Below are 13,857 nucleotides of genomic sequence, written 5' to 3'. Positions count from 1 at the left end.
TGTCATGAGCAGAGGACAGAAGAACAATGCCCTGAGAATCAGACAGCAGAGGAAGATGATACAGCCAGCCTTGAAGATATATGATTAGCTAGGGTCAGACAGAAGGGGTAGGAGGTCCTTCCTAATCAGGGTACTAGAGAAAGGGCATAGGGGTATAAAAGTGGGTGGATGGGACTTGAAGAAAAAGAGGGGGGCATCATAGGGGATACAGGGTGAACAAATTGTGATAAATGCATACATAAGAAAAACTTGTGATCAAGGTGATGAAATATAGAGCTCATCAGGACTGATGGCTTCTTCTTTGTGGTGATGCCAGTTTGTGGCATGATGAACTTGGTTCCTTTAAGGGACTTGGCACTGAGACTCTGATCATGTTCAATGAGTATATGAACAACACATACTTCAATTGAACTTATAGGCTAAAAGAACAGAGTTATCCTGATAATTTGTCATTCAATAAAATGATTGTCCAAGTCCAAGCAACTTCTAAGGACTAAAGAACAGGACTGGCAATTTCCTTCCAGAAAAAATGTGGAATATTTCCATAATGAAGTATTTTTCTGCAAAAAAAAAAAAAAAAAAAAAAAAAAAAAAAGGACATCATGATGTTTCCAGGCAAATGGATGGAACCAGGAAAATTCAATTTTTAGGAGGTCTCCTAACAGTGGAGGGGGGAGTTCCAACAAGGCAGCTAATTGTGACCAAACAAGTCAATCAATATGGGGACTGGATGGCAGTTAATTGGGTTGTTGGGCCAGGGCATCCTATGGAAATTGTTAAGCAACCTAGGCTGTTATTATTAAAATATGTTGCTCTCTGCCTTCAACTGTTAGATCAATGCCATCTCCTTATATCCACAGATATGGTTCCTCTGAATTAATTGGGATTGCATACAGAAACTCACAGTCTGATACTATGCAGAGAGAGACCTTAAAACACCTATCTCTAAATGTGATTTCCCGATGAAATTCTCCCTCCCCTCAGTGCTCTGGGAATCCTGAAGGAATATATGCATGAAGAGTGTCCTAAGTAGAAGGAGTTGAGGACACAAACAGAATAATGCCCTGAGAACCAGGCTGCTTAGGCATATAATGCAGCCAGCATTGATGAAACTTGTTGAGCTAGAGTCAGATAGAAGTGGGAGGAGGACCTACCCTATCAGGGAAGTAGAGAAAGTGCATAGAGGAAGAATAAGGAGGGTGGGTGGGACTGGAATGAGAAGAGGGAGGGGAGAGCAGATGGGAAATAAAGTGAACAAATCATAATAAATAAATACATAAGAAAAACTGTGATCAAGGGGATGAAGTAGACAGCACTTCAGGACTTATGGCTTATTCTTGTGGGTCATGACAGGCGCAGCAAGGATGAACCCAGTTTTCTTTAAGGGACTTGGCACTGAGACACTGATCATGTTCCAATGAGTATATGAACAACACATACTACATTTGAGGTATTTTAAAGATCAAAATTTTTAGTGTGACACATGCGTAGGTATTTGAACTTGGGGAGCAATAGAAAAGGAGTGGAACATATATTATGTTAAATTACAAAATCAATAAAAACAACAGGTTCACAAATTTTATAATGACTTTTAACATGGATAAATGATTCCACTAAGGGAGGAAAGAGTTTTGACATTGAATAGCAAACTTTCCAGCAATTCATTATGGAGCAGAGAAATCTGGACATGAGCTAGCAGTTGCCCAGCTACTTCAGATGACATGAACTCAGGTAGCACCTCTGAACAAGCAGTCCTGGCACTAACTATATTTTTAGAGAGTTTGTCTTGAGGACACAGATGCTAATGTGTCCTAGGCATAAAACAAGGACCAATTTCTCTGTCTAGAAGACTCAGTTTTAACTTTAAACCCCAGAACCAGGAGGGTTCTTCACTGACCACTCAGTGGGACATAGCTGCTGATCCAGTCAGGTCAGACAAGGCAATCGTGCTCATAGAGGGCTGACAACACTAGTGTGGAAGAGCACCAGCTGACAAAAAGTTTATTACCACTGAGTTCTCCTTTTCATACACCTATCATTCTCTATTTCAGCCAAAACAGTCCTAGGAATTCTCTGGTTTCCTTCTCATTATCCTGCTCACAAAGACTCAATACCCTAAGGAACCCTAGACTCTGCCACCCTATTATATCAATAAGAATGTGAAGGTTCATATAGTGAGTATGCCAGAATTTCTCAGTTCAAAGTCACAGCCTAGGAAATTTCAGAACTAAAACCACAGTAGTATATCATCTTGTCATTACATACAATCCTCTTAATCCCACCCAAACTGAAGCTTCCCTACTTAGGAATCTGTCCTATTAAATAAACATTAAAGCTTCTTTTCCCACCTGACATTGTCACACAGGTAAACAAGAGTGAAGTTGTGGGAACTAGATAAAGTGAAGAGATAAAGGCTTGTTGGGTTTCACAAGACTAAGTCACATAGGATCAGAGATACTGGACACTGAGGAATGTTTGTTTACTTGTCTTCATGGAAACTTCAAGATTCTCTCAGGTGCTGATTGGCTGAGAGGGAGAATGATGTCATCAAACAGGTGAGAGCAAGTAAGCATTTTAGGAGCCAGTTATTAAAAGGGCCAAGTGGACAGCTTGCTTGAGAAAAAGGCTGAGCATCCCTACATTCCTCAATCTAGGCAACTGAAAGCACACAACCCAGAGATGACAGTTTCTGTGTCCAAGACCCTTACTTGAGGAATATTGTCACATATATCTTTCAAGTAGCCATTAAGAAAGTCACATATCAATGTGATCTTCACATTATAAAATATTCCATTATTATTTGTTAAATGCACAGATGTGTCCCCACTCCATGAATTACAAACTGGGAATATGCTCCCCAACCAAGGCAATTCTTTGAACAAAAAGCATTGAATTGGGACCTTGCTTATATTTTCACAGAGAAAGAACTAGAGAGACAGATTCAGAAATAGATGTCCAGACCAACAGAAACAAAGTGACAGAGACTGAGAGACAGAGACTCTATTCTGTCTGATCACTTTCATTGGCATATCAACCTTAAAGCACACCTCCTATAATATAACCCCAAAGGGAATTATATTTTTTAATATTTTTATTTTAATTTTTATTATTTACTGTTTATTCACTTTGTATCCCCCCATCCAACCACATCTCTTCTCCCAATCCCACATTCACTCTACCTTCTCCTTGAATGCTCTTCCTCAATTCCAGGGGAGTTCCTCTTTGCCTCTTTCTGATGCAAGTCTGTCTTATCTCATCATTATTATCTGCATTGTCTTCTTCTATGGCCTGGAAAGGCTGCTCTGACATCAGGGTAAGGTGATCAAAGAGCAGGCAAATAAGTTCTTGTTGGAGGCATTCCCTGTTCCCATTACTACTGAAGCCCTGTGCATACTGAACTCCAATGGGCTATACCTGGCCAGTTGTTTTAGGTTATCTGCATACATTGTACTTGGTTAGAGTATGGTCTAAGGAAAGACCCATGTGCTCAGATTATGTTGGTTCTATTGCTCTCCTTGTGGAGCTCCTATCCTCTGCAGATCTTACTATTCCCTACTTCTTTCATTACATTCCTTGCACTCTGCCCCACAGTTGGCTATAAGTCTCAGCATTAGCTTTGATATTCTGCAGGGCAGAGCCTTTGAGAGGCCCTCTGTGGCAGGCTCCTAACTTGTTCCCTGATTTCTCCTTCTTCTGATGTCCATCCTCTTTGTATTTTGGGATGGGGATTGAGCATTTTAACCAGAGAACTCCCTCTTGATTAGTTTCTTTAGGTGTACATATTTTAGTAAGTTTATCTTATATTATATGCCTGTTAGTGAGTATATACCATATGTGTCTTTCTGATTCTGGAATAGCTCACTCAGGATGACCTTTTCCATTTACCACCATTGACCTGCAAATTTCATGTTTTCCTTCTTTTATTGCTGAATGATATTCATTGTTTAGAGGAACCACAAGTTTTGTATCCACTTTTCAGTTGCAGGACATCTGGGTGGTTTCCTGGTTGTACCTATTACAAATAAAGCTCAAACAAACATTGTTTAGCAAATATCTTTATTGTCTGCTTGAGCCTCTTTGGATATAGGCCTAGATGTGGATAACTGAATCTTGAGGAAGCGCTATTCCCAGTTGTTTGAGAAACCTCCAGATTGATTTCCAGAGTGGTTGTACAAGTTTACCTTCACACCAGCAGTGGAGGAGAGTTCCCCTTTGTTCTCAACCTCTGCAGAAATGTGTTGTTGTTGCAACCGCATAGTTGTCTTGCCAGCAAGAACGCACGCGGACAACAGGATCCTTCTGCAGCAAGCTTTATCGCAGTCAAGTGATGAGTGGAGGAAGACCCCAAGCCCCAGAATGGTGCTGCTTAAATACACCCTATAGCGGCATGTACTCCGCTGGTTGGCTGCTTGCTCATTGCCCCATATGATGCCCTGGGTTGGGCAGTGACTTGGTGTGCTTATGCCCCAGGCTGGGCAGTGACTTGGTGTGCTTTCGCAACTTGCACATGCGCTCTATTACTTGTTCACTAGGGCCGAGGCTGGATGTCGGTGCCATCTCGTAATGGCGATTGCATTCTCTCTGCTTTCCACATGTTGTTACTTGACTTTCTGATCTTGGCCATTCTGACGGTTGTAAGGTGAAATCTCAGGTTCATTTTGATTTGCATTTCCCTGATGGCCAATGACATTGAACATTTCTTTAAGTGTTTCTCTGCTATTTGATATTCCACTCTTGAGAATTCTCTGATTAGCTCTGTTCTCCATTTTTTAATTGGATTACTTGATTTGTTGCTTTTCAAATTCCTTTTTTCTCTTTATATATACTGGATAATAGCCCTCTGTCACATAGAGATTTGGTGAAGAGTCTTTCCCAATCTGTAGGCATTTGTTTTGTTTTGATGACAGTGTCCTTTGCTTTACAGGAGCTTTTCAGTTTCATGAGGTCCCATTTACTGATTGATGCTCTTAGAGCTTGTGCTGTTGGTGTTCTTTTCAGGAAGTTGTCTCCTGTGCCAATGAGTTCAAGGCTCTTAACTGTTTTTTCTTCTAACTGATTTAATGTGTCTAGTTTTATGTTGAGGTCTTTGATTTACTTGACTTTAGTTTTGTGCACTCTGATGAGTATGGAAATATTTGTATTTTTCTACATGTAGACATCCAGTTATCCCAGCATCATTTGCTGAAGATGCTATCATTTTTCCATTGTATGTTTTTTTCCATCTTTATAAAAATTCAGGTGTCCATAAGTGTGTGGCTATATTTCTGGGTTTTCAGTTTGGTTCCAATAGGGTAACCCTAGACCCTGCCAGCCTATTATATCAATAAGAATGTGAAGGTATATTTAGCCAGTAGGACAGTAACTGCTCAGTTCAAAGTCATAACCTAGTAAATCTTAGATCCAAGAGGACAGTTGAAGACCACCTTGTCATTCAGTACATTACACTTAATCCTGAATCCCTTTGAAATGTTCCTACTTAGGAAGCTGTCCAATTAAATAAACATTAAAGTTTCTTTTCCTACCAGACATTGTCACAGAGGTAAACAGGATATAAAGTGACAGAGACCCAGAGACAGAGACTCCATTTTCCCTGGTCACTTTCATTTGCATGTCAACTTCAAAACACAACCTCCTATAATTTAACTCCAATATGAATTATATTGTCTACAAAGGCCATACTTCCTATCCCTCCCCAGACATTTCCTCACTGGGGAGTAAACAAGTAAATAAATGAGCTTCAAGTGGATATTGCAATTCAAATTACCAGGAAGTGGAAAAAGATGGAGGGACTTCAAAGCTAAAAGAGCATAGTTATCCTGATAGTTTCTAATTCAATACAATGATTGAAGTCCTAACAATTTCCAATTATTAAAGAAGAGGACAGATAATCTCCTCTTGGGAAAATGTGCAAAATTTCTTTATTTTGGCTTGTTTATACACAGTTGAGACAGGATGCTTAGAATAAGTATTACAATGCTATATCCCATTGAAACCAGAGAGTGGGGGTTGGGGGAGAAATCAGCACTTGAATGAACAAGGGTAAGGTGTATACATTTCAAAAGAAGATTATACAAACAAGACCCACAGTCCTATATGATGCCAAGAGAGAGACCTTAAAACATCCAGCTCTATATGGGATATATTTCCCCTATGAAATTCTCTCTCCCCTCAGAGATCTTGGAAGGCTGTAGGAGAGGAGACAGGAAGAGTGTCAAAAGTAGAGGAAATTGAGAACAAAAGGAAAACAATGCCTTGCAGGATGCAGTGGAAGATGACTCAGCTAGCCTTGCTGAGAGCTGATAAGGTAGGGTCAGTTAGAAGGGGGAGAAGGACCTCAACTATCAGGTGATTTTTAGAAATTCCATTGGGGTGGAAGAAATAGGGTGGGTTTGACTGGAAGAAGAAGAGGGGCAGCAGAGGGGGTACAAAGTAAACAGTTCATAATAAATAAATAAATACATAAGAAAAACTCTGATCAAGGTGATCAGGAATAGAGCTCTTCAAGACTGATGGATTCTTCTTGGGGGTAGTGCTAGGGTATGGCAAGAATGGACTCAGTTTTCTTTAAGGTATTTGGCACTGGTATTCTGATCATGTTGCAATGTGCATATGAACAACACATACTTCAATTGGTGTATTTTAAAGGAAAAATAATTTTAATGTGGCACTTGGTAGGTTTTGAACCTGGGAGCAATGGAAAAGGAGTGTAATGTAAATTATATGATATTCCCACATAATCATTCAAAATAATATGTTGGCAATTTTTACAATGACTTTTAATGAGAAAAGATTCTGTTTAAGGAGGGTAGAGTTTGACTTTATAAGGTCTGTCTAGGAACTCAGTATGAGTTCAGAGAATGCTAGCCATGAACTAGTGGTTACCCAACTATCTCAGACCCCATGACCTCAGTTAGCACTTCTGAACAAGGAGTCCTGACAATAACACTACATTTAGAGGATTTGTCTGGAGGACCACAACAGGAAAAACTAATGCTCTTGTGTACAAGGCATAAAACATGGACCCATTTCTCTAGTCTGAAGGCCCAGTTTGAACTGACCCAAGAGTAGGACACATAGCTGCCTATCCAGGAAGGTCAATTAAGGAAGCCCTGCACATAGAGGGTTGGCAACACTAGTGTGGAACAGCACCAGCTTTCAAATAAATTTTTGCCCCGAAGTTCTCCTTTTATACTCACTGATTTTTTTAGTTTTAGCAAAACCAGTGCCAGGAATTGTCTGGTTTTCTTCTGTTTTTCCTACTTTTAAAGACTCAATAACCCAGAAAACAGTTCACCCTACCAGCCTATTTTATCAATAAGAATGTGAAGGACATTTAGTGAGTATGCAAGTAACTGCTCAGTTCAAAGTTAGAACCTAGGAAATTTAAGATCCAAGAACCCAGTATGAGAGCCCCTTGTAATTCTATACATCGCTTTAATCCATCATCACTTGTAAGATTCACTACTTGGGAAGCTATCCAATTAAATAAACAGTAAATTTTAATTTCTTACCTGACATTGTCAAAGAGGTAACCAGGAGTTAAGGTATGGGATCTTCATAAAGGGGTGAGATAAAGACTTGTTGGGTTTCAAGAGAAAACTTCGTGAGTGCACAGGATTACAGATTCTGGACACTGAGGAAAGATTGTTTACTAATCCCCATGGAAAATACAAGATTCTATCAGACTCTAATTGGCTGAGAGACAGAATAATATCATGAAACAGGTGAATGCCAGTAAGAGTTTCAGGAGCCAGTTATTAAAAGGGCCAAGTGGACACCCTGCTTGAGAGAAAGTCTAAGCAACCCTACATGCCTCAAACTGGGCAGCTTAAAGCACACAACCTAGGGATGTCATTTCCTGTGTCCAAGACTCCTAGTTCAGAAAACGTGTCACAAAATGCTTTTAAATGGTCATTAATAAACTCATGTGTACTTCACGTATGACTTTCACATTATCACAGGTTCCATTATTATTTGTTAAGTATACAGATATGTCCTCAGTCAGTGAATTACTTACTGGGAAAATGCTCCTTGACCAAGGCAAATCTTTGAACTAAAAGAGTTTAATTGGGGCCTTGCTTATATATTTATAGAGAACATCCCTCATGTCACTTCACCAATCATTCAACTTGTTGTAGTCCTTAGGCACAACTGAGAGCTTTTCATACTGAACCACAAGTGTCAGGCAGAGAAAGGGAGACAGAGAGAGCAAGAGAACAAAAGAGCTAGAGAAACAAACTTAGAAATATTGTGGCCAAGACAGACAGACACAAAGAAATAAATTGACCTAGACCAAGACAGAGAAATTCACTTCTGCCTGGTCACTTTTATAGGCATATCAACCTACAAGCACACCCTCTTATAAGAAAACTCGAAAAAGAATTATATTTTAAAATATTTTAATTATACTTTTTATTGATTACACTTTATTCAATTTCTTATCTCTCTATAAACCTCTCATATCTTCCTTCTCCATTGCACCTTCCTTCCACCTTCTCCATGCATGCCCATCCCCAAGTACACTAATAGGAAGTGGAACAAGATGTAGGAACTTCTAGGATAAAAGAACATAGTTATATTGATAGTTTCTTATTCAATACAATGAGTAAAGTCACAACAACCTCCAAGGACAAAAGATCAGTACTGACAATCTCCTTTGTGCAAAATGTGGAATATTTCCTTATTATTCTTAGCAGAATAATACTATTCTGCTAAGAAAAATGACATCATGATATTTTCAACTAAATAGACCAGGAAAAATCATTATGGATGAAGTAGCTAAAACACAGATAGACAAACATGGTATGTATTCAGTTATTAGGAGGTCTCCATATAGTGGGGAATAAAGTTCCATTAGGCCATCTATTGCAAAGAAACCAGTGTTCCACTAGGGGGATTAGGTGACAGTTAATTGAGTTGTTTGGACAGGGCATCCTACCAAAATTTTTAAACAACCCAGCCTGTTGTTATTAAATAACAACAGCCTGTTGCTTTGTGCCCTCAACTGATAGGCCAGTGGTATATTCTTGAATGCAGAGAACCACAGTCTGATATAATGCAGAGATAGCACACAATTCTAAATGGGATTTCACCTCCTCTCATAGCTCTGTAAGTTTCCCATTATCATAGATTCCATTATTATTTGTTAAATTGACAGATATGTCCTCAGTCAGTGAATTACTTACTGGGAAAATGATTCCTTATAAAGGCAAATTATTGAACAAAATGTGTTTAATTGGGACCTTGCTTATATTTTTACAGAGTTCATCCAGAATGTCAACTCAGCAAGCAGTCATCTCTTTGTACTCCTTCAGCAGAACTGACAGCTTTTCATAACACATGTGTCAGGCAGAGAGAAGGAGACAGAGATAGAGAGAGAAAGATTTAGAGAGACAGATTCAGAAATAGAGAGACCAAAACCAGCAAAAACAAAGATATAAAGTGACAGAGACCAAGAGACAAAAACTCCAGTGTGTCTGGTGACTTTCATTGGCAAATCAACCTCAAAGCACACCCTCCTAAAATATAACTCCAACGGGAATTTTATTATCTAACAAGGCCATACCTCATAAACCTTCACACACATTTTCTCACTGGGGCCCCACATTAAATAGATGAGCTTCAAATGTACATTTCATTTCAAATAACCAGGAATTGGAAGAAGATGGAGGGACTTTTGAGCTGAAAGAACACAGTTATCCTGATAGTTTGTCATTCAATACGATTAAAGTCCCAGTAACTTCCAAGGACTAAAGAAAACCACTGACAATCTCCTTTAGGGAAAATGTAGAATATTTCCATAATGGCGTTTTATTCAGCTAACAAATGACATCATAATATTTTCAGGCAAATGATGGAGCCAGGAATAATCATCCTGAGAGAAGTAACTAAAATGCAGAAAGACAAATATGGTATGCATTCAATAATTAGGTAGTCTCCCAATATTGGTGGTTAAAGTTGCAATAGGCCATCTAGTTTTGACCAAACTGTCTTCCACTGTGGGTTTCAATGGCAGTATAATGGGTTCTTGGGCCAGGACATCTTATGGAAATTGTCAAGCAACCTAGGCTGTTGTTATGAAAATATGTAGTTCTCTTCCCTCACATGTTAGATCATTGCCATGTCCTTGTATCCACAGAGATGCTTCCTTCTATATCAAATGGGATTGCATACAAAGACACATATCCAATATTATGCAAAGAGAGACTTTACAACACCCCGATCTACATGGAATTTCCATATGAAATTTTCTCTTACCTCAGTGCTCTGGGAAGACTGAAGGAGTGGAGGCAGAAACAGTGTCCTAAGTAGAGGGAATTGAAGACACAAGCAGAACAATGCCATGAGAATCAGGCCACAGAGGAAAATAAGGCAGCCAGACTTGATGAGGCCTGATAAGCTATGGTCAGATAGAAGAGGAAGGAGTACCTGCTCTTTCTGGGAAATAGAGAAAGGGCATAGGGAGAGTAGAAGGAGAGTGAGTGGGACTGGAAGGAGAAGAGGGAGGGGGCAGCAGAGCTTATACAAAGTGAACAAATTGTATTAAATAAATACATAAGAAAAACTGTGATCAAGGTGATGAAGTATAGAGCTCTTCAGGACTGATGGCGACTTCTTGGGGGTGGTGCCCAGGGTGCTGTGAGGATGAACCAAGTAGTTTTTAAGGAACTTGGCACTAAAACTCTTGATCATGTTTTACTGATTATATCAAAAATAAATACTTCATTTGATGTATTTTAAAGAAAAAAATTATGTGTGACACATGGGTAGGTATTTTAACCTGGAGCAATGGAAAAGTAGTGTAATGTATATTATATGACATTCCCACATAAACAATAAAAATATTGTGTTGACAGCTTTTTTATTAGTTACATTTTATTAACTCTCTATCCCAGCTTTATCCTGCTTTCTCATTCTCTCCCAAACCCTCCCTCCCTCATCTCCTCCCTGCCCCTTTCCAAGTCCACTGATTGGGGAGGTCCTCCTCCCCTTTCATCTGACCCTGTTTTATCAGGTATCTTCTGGACTTGCTGCAAAGTCCTCCTCTGTGGCCTAGCAGGACGCTCCTTCCTTGGAGAGTGGGGAGGTCAAAGAGTCTGCCACTGTTTGATAAACAATGAAATCTATATACCTAAAGAAGATAAACAGAAATGAGGACCGGAGGTAAGATGTTCACAATTTTTAGAATCACTTTTAATGTGGAAAAAAGATTCTGCTAAAGGAGCGTAGAGTTTGACTTTGTTTTTTTTTTTCTTTTTTTTTTTAAAGATTTTTATTTTATTTATATGAGTGTTCTATCTGCATTTACACCTGCCAGAAGAGGAAATCAGTTCACATTATAGATGGTTGTGAGCCACCATGTGGTTGCTGAGAATTGAACTCATGACCTTTGGAAGAGCAGACAGTGCTCTTAACCACTGAGCCATCTCGCCAGCCCCCAGAGTTTGACTTTGTAAGGCATGCTTTCCAGGATCTCATTATGTAGCAGAGAATCCTTGCAAGGAACTCGTGGTTATCCAGAAACCTGAGACCCAATGATCATCTCAGGTGGCACTACTGAAATAGCAGTGCTGGCACTAACACTACATTTTTGTCTGGAGGACCACAGCAGAAAACATAGCTGCTATTGTGTCCTAGGTATATAACATGGACAGATTTCTCTGTACTTAAGGCTCAGTTTTAACTGTAAACCCCAGTGTCAGGAGAGTTCCCAACTCACCACTGAATAGTATACAACTGCCAATCCAGTCAGGTCAGACAAAGTAATCCTGCTCATAGAGGCTTGGAAACACTACTGTGAAACAGCACCAGCTGTCAAATAGTTTATTGTCTTTCAGTTCTCCTTTTACATATACCAATCTTTCTCTCTTTCAGCCAAAACAGTCCAGGAGTTGTTTGGTTTCCTTATTTTTTTCCCTGCTCTTAATGACTCAATACCCCAAGGAACTCTAGACCCTGCTAGCCTATTATATCAATAAGAATGTTAAGGTACATTTAGTGAGGACATGAGTAACACCTCAGTTCAAAGTCACAACCAAGGATATTTCAGATCCAACACCTCAGTAGGAGATCACCTTGTCATTAGGTATATTACCTTTAATCCCACATCACTTTGAAGCTTCCTTACTTAGGATGCTATCCAATTAAATAAACATTAACATTTCATTTCCTTCCTAACAATGACACAGAAGCAAACAGGAGTAAAGGTTTGGGATATGGATACAGGGATGAGATAAAGGCTTATTAGATTTCACGAGAAAAAGTCACATATGCATAGGATCAGAGATACTGGTCTTTGAGGAAAGTTTGTTTACTCATCTCTATAGAAACCTCAAGATTCCTTCAGGTACTGATTGGCTGAGTGGCAGAATGATGTCATGAAACAGGTAAAGTTGGTAAGAGATTCAGGAGCCAGTTATTAAAAGGGCCAAGTAGACTGTATGTTTGAGAGAAAGGGTCATCAGCCCTACATGCCTCAATCTGGGCAGCTGAAAGCACAAACCCAGAGATGTCAGGAACCTGACACAGAGGACCTCTGAATGGCTCTGCTCTACAGAATATCAATGCAGCTGCTGAGACTTATCAGCAACCTTTGGGCAGAGTGCAGGGAATCTTCTGAAAGGAGTGGAAAACAATAAGATCTGGAGAGGACAGGAACTCCACAAGGAGAGCAACAGAACCAAAAATCTGAGCACAGGGATATTTCCTGAGACTGGTACTCCAACCATTCCTTAATTCTAATCAGTCTATCAGATCTCATCAGGAGTGGCTGCATTGAGGCTGCTCCCCCATGAGGTTGAGGTGTTCAAAGAACAGGGCAATCATTTCTTGTCATAGGCAATACCTGCTCCCAGTACTGTGGAACCCACTTGGGCACTGAACTGCCATGGGATACATCTGAGCAGTGGTTCTAGGTTATCTTCAGGCATGGTACTTGGTTAGAGTCTCAAAAAAGATCAATGTGCTTAGATATTTGGTTTTGGTGCTCTCCTTTGGATCTCCTGTTCTCTCCAGATCTTTCTATTTCCTACTTCTTTCATTAGATTCCAAGCATTCTGCCCAAAAGTTTTCCATGTGACTCAGCATCTGCTTTGATAGTCTGTAAGGCATAGTTTTTCAGAGGCCTGCTGTGGTAAGCTCTTAATGTGTTCTCTGTTTTCTCCTTCTTCTGATGTCCATCCTCTTTGACCTTTGGGATGGGGATTGAGCATTTTAGCCTGAGTCCTCCATCTTGTATAGTTTTTAGCTGTATAGACTTTAGTAGGTTTACCCTATATGTGTGAGCATATAGAGTGTGCCTTTCTAATTCTGGGATAGCCCACTCAGGATGATCTTTTACAGTTACCACCATTGGCCTGCAAATTTCATGATTTCTTTGTTTTGTTTTGTTTTTTTATTTATTAATGAGTAATATTCCATTGTGTAGCTGTAACACAATTTCTGTATTCATTTTCAGTTGGGGGGCATCTAGGTTGTTTCCAGGTTGTGGTTATTACAATTAAAGATTCTACAAACATGGTTGTGCAAATGACCCTTTTGTTCATTTGAGCCTCTTTTGGACATATGCCTAGGAGTGGAATAGCTGGATCTTGAGGTTGCACTGTTCCTAGTTGTCTGAAAAAGTGACACATAGATTTCCAGAGTGGTTGTACAAGTTTATGTACCCTCCAGCAGTGGAGGAGGTTTCATCTTTTACACAACCTTTCCAGTCATTGTTGTCAGTTTAGTTTTTGATCTTGGCCATTTTGATGGGTGAAAGGTGAACTCTCAGGGTTGTTTTGATTTGCATTTCCCTGGTGGCTAATTATGTTGAGCATTTCTTTAAGTGTTTCTCTACCATTTGATATTCCTCTATTG

This window comes from Meriones unguiculatus (assembly GCF_030254825.1).
Source record: "Meriones unguiculatus strain TT.TT164.6M chromosome Y unlocalized genomic scaffold, Bangor_MerUng_6.1 ChrY_unordered_Scaffold_25, whole genome shotgun sequence".
Taxonomy (NCBI): Eukaryota; Metazoa; Chordata; class Mammalia; order Rodentia; family Muridae; genus Meriones; species Meriones unguiculatus.
The sequence above is the reverse complement of the archived record's forward strand: the minus strand, read 5'-3'. Positions refer to the sequence as shown.